This window comes from Haliotis rubra, unplaced genomic scaffold (assembly GCF_003918875.1).
Source record: "Haliotis rubra isolate DU_JTF1 unplaced genomic scaffold, ASM391887v1 Scf806, whole genome shotgun sequence".
NCBI lineage: Eukaryota > Metazoa > Mollusca > Gastropoda > Lepetellida > Haliotidae > Haliotis > Haliotis rubra.
In genome coordinates this window covers 236,177-246,088 of record NW_025767531.1, presented here as the reverse complement: position 1 = coordinate 246,088, position 9,912 = coordinate 236,177, and positions in this window count along the sequence as shown.

Below are 9,912 nucleotides of genomic sequence, written 5' to 3'. Positions count from 1 at the left end.
GATTTAGTCCATGAACTGGATTGAAGTGACCCGTGAGGATCCGGGGTAGAATTGGTCTTCAGCAACTCATGCTTGTCGAAAGAAAGCGCTAACGGGATCGTGTGATCGTTTACTTGGTTGACACATGTCATCGTATCCCAATTGCGTAGATCCATGCTCATATCTTAATTACTTACGTAATATATGTACCATATCTCGGGGTTCAGCATGCGTGGGTGAAGCCGAAGCATGACGTCATCAGACTGCATAACCAAAGCAAACAAGACCTTCCGCAACGCTGGTTCAGTGTCGTTAAGTGGTCTGGCTTGACTCAGCGAAAACCCTACTTAGGTTTGAAAATTGTGAATTACAGCCACCTATCAGTGGTTCTCAATAAATTAACCCTTATCAGCTGAATTTTATACAGACGTGTGGGTGAATGTACGGAAACCTATATATAAGGGCCATTCGGTGTTTTTTTTAAAATGTTTCTTGAAATTTCAAGATACTAACCTGAAATTTCAAGATTTTAATTTCAAGGTAGCGATCTTGAAATTTCAACTTCTTATCTTGAATTTCAAGATCACTTTCTGGAAATTTCAACAGAATATGTATCTTTTCAACTAGGCATCTTGAGATGTCAAGATAGCATCTTAGTATCCTTAAATGCCAAGAAAATATTTTTTTAAAAACCCGAATAACCTTAAAACACCGTACTAAAAGGCTTCCGTATGGAGGAGATCGATATACATTTAGAAGTTGGTATGCGATAAATCTGTTGTCATGTCACAAACATAGTTGGCGCCGGCTGATAGTGTTATTGACACACTGTGTGACATGACCGGGAATTATCCCTGACATCCCCACCTTGTCACCTTGGCAACTGGTCATGTGAACAACCGTCCAAATGCAGGACTCGGAAATTTTAGACCGCGAAATGAATGACAATATATATTGCAAAGCTGCTGAATCACGTGCTGTGTAGGTCATGTTTCAACCACGTGGAATCCGTGCAGTATGTGTACATACATCCACCCCAGCTGCGGTGATCGACTGGTTATAAAACGTAATCTTTGGTACAATGTTTTGTCTCCAGTTTGACAACCAGTTTACGATTCTGATTAACAAGAGGTGAGGTGAAATGGGGTCTAACGTCCTACTTTAGAATATTTCGCTCATATGACTACGTGCACGCGTGTGTATGTATGGCTGTTTGTACTAACCCAGACTTAAGCTGGTTCTATACCATGCCGCAGATAAGCATGAATACCCCACTCAGACACATTATACTGACTCCGAGCCGACCAGTCCTTGTACCCATTAATGGCGAGCGCCAGGCAGGGACCAACAAGTACCATATTTTAACGTCTTTTAGTATGACGTGGCCGGGATCGAACCCGCGACCTTCCGCTTTCCGGGAGGACGCTCTGACGATTACACCATGGAGGCGGTCTGATTAACAAGAACGCTTCACATGTTGACCCGAGGTGGGGATTCGAACCCGGGTCTTCAGTGTGACGAGCGAACGTTTTAATCATAAGGCTACCCAACGCCCCTTTATAGATTACAAAGGCACCATATAGGAAAGAGAGGGGGTGTTGGGGCGTCAGGGGCGGATACAGCTTTTTGAGGAAGGGCGTTTTGCACAGTTCATTTGAACCATTTCCCCCCCACCCACTCCACCCCCTTGGATCCGCCTATGGGCGTGGTGAACGCATTTTCACTCACAACTGTTTTAAATCAACAAGCACTGTAGCCCTTATTACAAAACCATTACTTTGAGGAATCAGTCTGAAATTAATGATTTGGGGTATTAAAAACATTGACGTGTCAGGATCGGTAGTGCGCTATGTTTTGTAAAACGATTCATTCATTCTACGAGGCATACTGAGTATGAATCTCCCAATGGCAGTTTGAGACAGTGTCCCACTCCTCTGACAGAGCCTGGTCAAGTTCAACCAAACTGGTTGGAGATTCAGAACGCATATAGCTCCCCTGTCTTGTTCAGTGGGGAGAGGTCTGGTATCATTGCTGTGCTGCTGGAGGTGACAGAGGAGGCTTCGTTCACGGTGAACACGTGTTGTATACGGGGCAGCAAAAGGTGTCAGTATGGTGTACCCATAGTACTGTTCATTGACTAAACATGGAATCGGGTTCGCTCAGTCAAGTGTGTCTTTTCAGCTCTACCAACGTACTGTGCTTGCACACCACTGATACCACAAGTCTTCCTCTTTTCCCATAGCCAAAACAAAATGTATGTTTTGGCTCCCGATTGTGCAAAACGCTGCAGGCGGATCCAGTGGCCCTCCTCTGTGACTGGCAGCCTGTCATCGCGCCTCTACTGCTGAGATCACTATGTCAGCTGACATATCTACACAATCAGCAGCATCCAGATAATATGAGACATTATTACCTACAAGGGCGAAAATATCGGGGGTCATTTTTTTCGCACGATGCCCTAGGGCAAAATATCACTTTGTCATGGCGACGTGACGTCATGAGCAATGCTATGAAGTCACGTTTCTTCTGTGACGTTGCGTTCTACATGCGGCGACGGCGGGTAGCCAGCCTATGTTTAAAGTAGATTTGGGTTTATTGTTCTCAATTTGACGACTTCGGTAATAAACAGAATATTATATTCGTGCTCACATCATACTATACTGAGTCAAAAAAGAAACTTCACATTCTTTCTTCAGGGCACTATAAAATAACAAGAGATGGTAAGATGGTTAAATTGTTATTATTTCATTGCTGAGATCTGTGTGATGTACTCGATACACTGACAGTGCCATAATCAGTTCCATTAGGCTACACCGCCGTTCCAAAACATGGGTATACAGAATGTCAAGTCACAAGAATAAAAATGCGAAATTTCTTAGTTCAATATCGTGTATGGCCGCCCCGCGCATTCACCACTGCCAAACACCGTCTCCTCATCGACTGCCTGATGCTTGTGAACACGTGGTTGGGGATTCTGCGCCATTGCTCTTGCAAGGCAGCGCCAAGTTCCTGCAAATTCAGAGGTTGGTTCCTAAGACCACGAAGCCTTCTCCCAAGTGCATCCCAAACGTGCTCTATTGGATTAAGGTCAGGGGACCTCGATGGCCAGTCCGTGACGTCGATTCCAGCGTTTTGAAGGAAATTTCTGTCAACATCGCGGTATGCGGCCGAGCATTATCATGCTGGAACTGTAGACCTGGGCCATGAGCCGCCATGAAAGGAATGACTTCAGGGGTGAGCACCTGGTCGCGGTAAGAAGCAGCTGTGAGGTTTCCACGGATGACCAGAAGTCGGGAACGGTTGTTCCCACAGAAAGCACCCCACACCATGCAACTTCCGCCCCCGAATCTGTCGACTTCCTGTACACAACATTGGACATACCATTCACGACGTCGTCTCCAGACTCTATGCCCGCCGTCCGCTAAAGACGACTCGATTCCAGTCTCTCTGGGTCCATCGGAGGTGGCGTTGGGCCATCAGCAGACGTTGACGTTGATGAAACGGCGTCAATATTGGCCCACGAGAATGGAGATTGGCAGCCCGCAACCGATTTCGAATGGTCTGTGAGGACTGTCGACCTCTAAACATCTCAGCCCTGGTTCGTGTAGCCGGCAGAAATCTGTCACGTAGGTGACGTAGGACGATTTGACGGTCTTCTGCTCGTGACGTCACACGTGGACGACCCGACCTTGGGCGATCAGAAGTGGTGCCAGTTTGTTGTAGACGACCTCGCAAGTCATACACAGTACGACGGCTGCATCCCATTGCTCTTGCGACGTCAATAACTGATCTTCCCGCTTGCAACATGCCAACGGCACGTTCACGTTGCACATTTGACAATCGTGACATTTCAAGTACCGTTAGAACTGTGGTTTAAAAGTGTTTTTTCAATTCTTGAGGCCAATGCAAAACTTCGATGCGAAGATCACGTGATCGACTGCACGTGCAAAACCTGATTTAGCACTAACGTCATTTGCACGACGAATGGATGGGTTTGGGTGGGTTTTGCTAACGTTTTTCTAGAGTCGAAAGATAGGGATCCCATTTTGGATACATAGATGTATCATCAGAGAAAAATTATTCATTATTTTTCAAATTACATTTTGTGAAGTTTCTTTTTTGAATCAGTATATTTCGGCGTGCCTACATATCGGTATATCCCTCGGGAAATACCAACATCAAGGCAGTCGTGTTGTAAACATAGTATGACATAGGCACTCATATAATATCCTCTATTTACAGACCAACATTAAGTGTTACATGTCTGGTAAAACACGTGTTTGGGCTGAACCACAGCTGTGTTCTTTCGTTTGTTTCAAGTAACTGTTTTCCATCGCCTTCAGTCTTGCACTTTTCAATTTTAATAGTCATTGTCTTGAAGAATGATCACAATTTGTATGGATATACAACTTCTTTTATTCTGTAAAGGGCGACGTTTCGACAATGTTGTATGTTGAAACGTTGCCCTTCACAGAATAAAAGAAGTTGTATATCCATAAAAATTGTCATCATTCTTCATCAACTCAACTTCTGAAATGCCCATCAAAGTAGTCGTTGTCTTGCCTTATCGAACCGCTTTTGATCAGATGCAGCTTGGGATCGAACCACAGACCTTCCGCTCGCCGTCAGAGGCTCTATCCACCAGACCATGGAGGTCGTCGTCGGTTGCACATAGCGTCACTTGTAATTTGGGAGGTGTTTTACAACCGTTGGGAGAGCGTACTGAAGCCAATTTCAAGCGCAATACATCAATCACCCAAAAAACAGAAACTGACCCCTGCCTTGACACCCAGTGACGTCAGAGTGAACCAGATCCATTTACTCTAATCCAGATAATAACAGTGACTATGCAGAACTGGACTGATAGCTGCTATCAGCCGACTGTCAGCTACATGCGCGTTGAAATACCGAGGTCACAGGCACAGGGTTAAACAGTTCTCAGTTGTGGAACGAGTGTGCCAGAGGACGGCGTTTGAGCAGAGTATAGACTGTCTCACCGTCCCTGAACCACATTATTTTCCCTCCTGCCCAGCCCTCCCTGCAATGTAGTCTGTCTCACAGTCCCTGAACCACATTATTTTCCCTCCTGCCCAGCCCTCCCTGCAATGTAGTCTGTCTCACTGTCCCTGAACCACATTATTTTCCTACTGCCTAGCCCTCCCTGCAATGTAGTCTGCCTCACAGTCCCTGAACCACATTATTTTCCCTCCTGCCCAGCCCTCCCTGCAATGTAGTCTGTCTCACAGTCCCTGAACTTCATTATTTTCCTACTGCCTAGCCCTCCCTGCAATGTAGTCTGCCTCACAGTCCCTGAACCACATTATTTTCCCTCCTGCCCAGCCCTCCCTGCAATGTAGTCTGAACTTCATTATTTTCCCATCCACCTTGCCCTCCTTGCAATTTTTATAGTCTGTCTCTCAGTCCCTGAACCACATTATTTTCCCTCCTACCCAGCCCTCCCTGCAATGTAGTCTGTCTCTCAGTCCCTGAACCACATTATTTTCCTTTCTGCCTAGACTATGTAACAGGGTTCCGCACCTCAAACCTATCACTGGGCTGACGGGGACGGTGGGGTAGCCTAGTGGTTAAAGCGTTCGCTCGTCACGCTGAAGACCCGGGTTCGAGTCCCCACATAGGTACAATGTGTGAAGCCCATTTCTGGTGTCCCAAACAGTGATATTGCTGGAATTGACGTTTTAATTATGATCAGTGTTTCATTGAGTATTATATGTTTATTAGTTTTCGAGTTACATTGCAATTCATCGGTCCGCTTTTGATCCAAACGGACTATAAGTTGCTTCAAAGGGTGTCTAACGAGCGACATATACCTTCTTTTGTTCATCAGTTTAGTTAGTGACTTCAGTGACCTCTTCACACGTAACTTTCTGCATTCAAGGGGCGGTGGGGTGGCTCCTCACGCCGCAGGTCCGGGTTCGATTCCCTACATGGGTACAATGTGTGAAGCCCATTTCTGGTGTACCCGCCGTGATATTGCTGGAATATTGCTAAAGTCGGCGTAAAACCATACTCACTCACTTCTCCCTTCAATCAGACTTGAAGTGATTGGCTGCGTCTCTAACGGACCACGATCCATCGATCTGTAACCTTGTCGTCGTACATGACAAATGAATATATATAGTTCGAATGTGAAATATATACAATGAATCTATGTTTAACTTGTATACAGTGCGAAGCGAACAGGATGACTATTTAGAAAGGTGTGAATCTCGGAAAGGTTATGCCAGAGTGTGACTTAGTAAACGAATATTCGAACGGGGTGGCGGAATAGCCTAATGGTGAAAGCGTCGCTCGTCACGCGGAAGGATCGTATGAAGGGGAGATAATTTCGTAACAGTTAAAACTTTTCAAGACGTAAAATGGGAAATTAATGAAGCCATTATATTAAATATCGCTTTAAACGTATATGTCTTGATATCAACTTCGCAAACAAAAACGTTTGCTGCCATGTTCATTCTTCGCATCTAAGCGAAATAGTTCCCCCATGACCTTTCATGCTCACGTGATCACAGCGAGGTTACGGTTGTCCAATCAAAATTAAAACAACGAGGTCAACTTGAACGTCACATGTGTGATATGTGGATTAACCATCTTGTCACCTGTTTCTTCTGTCCGTACCCGTGACGGTCCGGGTTAGAACTGATCTTCAGCAACCCATGCTTGTAGTAAGAGGCGACTAACGGGATCGGGTGGTCAGGCTCGCTGACTTGGTTGACACATGTCATCGGTTCCCAATTGCGCAGATTGATGCTCATGCTGTTGATCACTGGATTGTCTGGTCCAGTCTCGATTATTTACAGACCGCCGCCATATAGCAGGAATATTGCTGATTGCGGCGTAAAACTTAACTCACTCACTCTTCTGTCCGTGGGCAAACATAATGAAAATCCATGGTTCTTACAAGCCAAGCATAACACTTTACCACTTTCGGAATTTTCCATCCGCACCAGCAGCGGATCCTGCACAACTAAGGGAAACAAATTGAGGAACCCAGAACAACAATACCTCTTAATACTGTTTAAACCAAATTTTCCAAAGATTTCTGGATGTTATTCACTTGTCTATGCAATGTTGCTTGTAGTTTTACATTATGACGTTACCCGCAAGGTCTTCAGTAAACCATGCTTGTCGTAAGAGGTGACAGGTGGTCAGGCTCGCTGACTTGGTTGACGCAATGGCCGTATCTCAATTGCGCAGATCGATGCTCATGACGTCAATTACTGGCCTGTCTGGCACGGACTCAATTACCTACAGCCTGGTTGCATGTTACTTAAAAAGGGTACATATAAAACCAAAACAGATGAAAAATGTAAAAAAAATGACGGAAATGATTTTTAAAATGAATAATGAGTAACGTTCTACAGCAAGACGGGAGAATTGACTTACACACCGAATTTTATGACACGAGAATTCAGAAAGTCACAGGCTTCATGTATAATTCACTGTCCTCACCAGACAAGCGAAGGATTGGTAGCATGAGCATTTTAGTCTTTTAGCGCCTGTATGTAATCTTAAGGTAGTATAATAATTTATGTACTCTCTTAGTTATGGTTTTGTACGCTAGACATGCCTTCTGAATATTCAAGCAGAGACACCGGCTCTTTGTATAACTTTTTGTCCCTGGTTTATGTTCAGTCCTGTTTTTCAAATTATTCCATGTTGTATTTCATATATTTGCTGTTGTTGTCATATACATGTACTGGCATCCATACATGCAGTTATGACACTGGTATATATGTGCAGGATACGAAATACACCTTGAACATGAACCAATGCTGTGTTCGTTAACAACTGATAAAGCAGTATATCTCCCTTGAAATACAATTTTTAATGGGTTTTTTTTCATGTAACCCGTTGTTATATGACCAGATGGTGGCCACACGAATACGTGCAGACACCTAGTTGCGGGTACAGCAACGTGCAGTGAAGTTGGACAATGTACTGTGACTATGTGTCCCAGTCCATCCAGCTGTGAATGGGTACCTCGTTAGGATGAGAAAGCCACAATAACTCGGTGCGCCTAGTGGCAGCAAGAGTTGTATACTCCCCAGGGAGTTGAGACTGATAATACGATGTGCCGTTGAGATTGACATCCAATGATTGAGGGAAAAAATACCAGCGCCTTGAGCATGCACGGGTTGCGTGGATATGTGCCCTATATAAATATCCTATAATAATGATAAAAAAAAATATATTGAGTTGGGACGTCGGCCATAAATAAGGATGGAAAAATGAAATATGGCCAGATAAAACTGACTTTCTCTCTTGCGCCTGCTCTGTTGACTCGAGACATGAATGAAACATTTACAAGCTGAAACCAAATACCCCCACTCATAGTGACTTGCACATTTGCAGACCCCATGACGTCATCATTTCAATAGCATATAATTCATCTTTTTATTCATTGTCTTATATAGATATTTTTCTTAAAAATATTTGAGGTCGGACAATAAGTTCTGTGGGGGATTGGAAACACGCAGAAAACAAAGTCACCTACATTCTTCCTGTAGATGGCATACTGCCATGTCATGCATCATCTTCGATTGTATCACTCCAAAGAAATCAGGGCTTGAATTTCGTCGAACCACCAAGCAACATTTAGTTACCTAATAAAATGTCACACAGAAGAGGAGTCAGGTCAGGTCAGCCCTTGATGTCACGGTACGTAAACGATATATAACATTCTTTAGGTTATATTTTGGTACATCTGTTTCGCAGTAAAGTACAGAATATAATAGTTTTGGTTGGGTCCGGCACTAACTCTCGAGCAAAGTTAGATCTAACCTACTCAGCCGTCGTTATTTGATTTGCAGAATAACTCTTATGTCCCATGACCACGACAGACACATGACAAAGGAGACTACTCGTCGATTAGATTTAGGAACACGTTATTTTACACTTTATGCAATGTCATTCGAAGAGAGAAATCACCGACATGAAATGCGAAGCCTATACGTTCACTGGAGACCGGCTATTGTTCATATCACATATAGACTAGTGACGGAATGGCCTAAAACTCGGGCCAGGGCCGGGACAAGGCGGGCCAACTATATAATTGGCTAATAAATTCATTATCGACAACCATGCCTACAATTAATTAATCCAACATACACCCATGCTAATAATGACCAACCAAAAGCCACAAACGTGAATAATAATAACCTTATTACGAGTAAATCGCTTTAAAATCAGGAAGACGAGCGGCCTGTGAAAGTGACTGAGCAAGGTTACGTCTAAAATAAATAATCGTTTAACGAAACAGGATTTAAAACGTATAAATACTTCAGTCAATCCCGATACACATTTCTCTCCGTCCGGAAAAGCTTTTTACATCTATATGCAAGCACATACCACCTCAGAAGCTCACTGTTCGTCGTATTTATGCCCACTTGTAAATGATACGATCACTACATTCTCTACATGAATCTCTGTTATCATAATTGTTTGGTCTGACTTTCATTTTCCGGTTCCTTGCTTCCTGCGTGGGAGTTTCTGTTTTTGAAATTCGCAATTGTTTGACCAGAAATTAACGACGGAATGGTTACCAGGCCACGAGGAGGCACAAGGAATTGCTCGCCCCACAAGTATATTACTGCAAGCTCCAGGGTCATAAGTTCGTACATACATATCATCCGCTACAGTTCTCACCAACATGAGTAAGCTACATTACCAACTACACCAAGCTTTCTCAATGTTGTACGTCCCACAAATTTCAACACCATAAAACTCTAATTAGGCAAGACATTTTTTTTATTTCAATGACTCGCCCGGAGAATTACACCGGCCTGTAGAGTGGTATGAGTTTCAAGGTGTTGCTGCACATAACTCTTCTTGGGCACGTGGCTATCAGGCGTACTGCCTGGCCATCTCGCCACTTAAGTTAGTACACAACGAGGCAAAACGGTCAATTTTAGT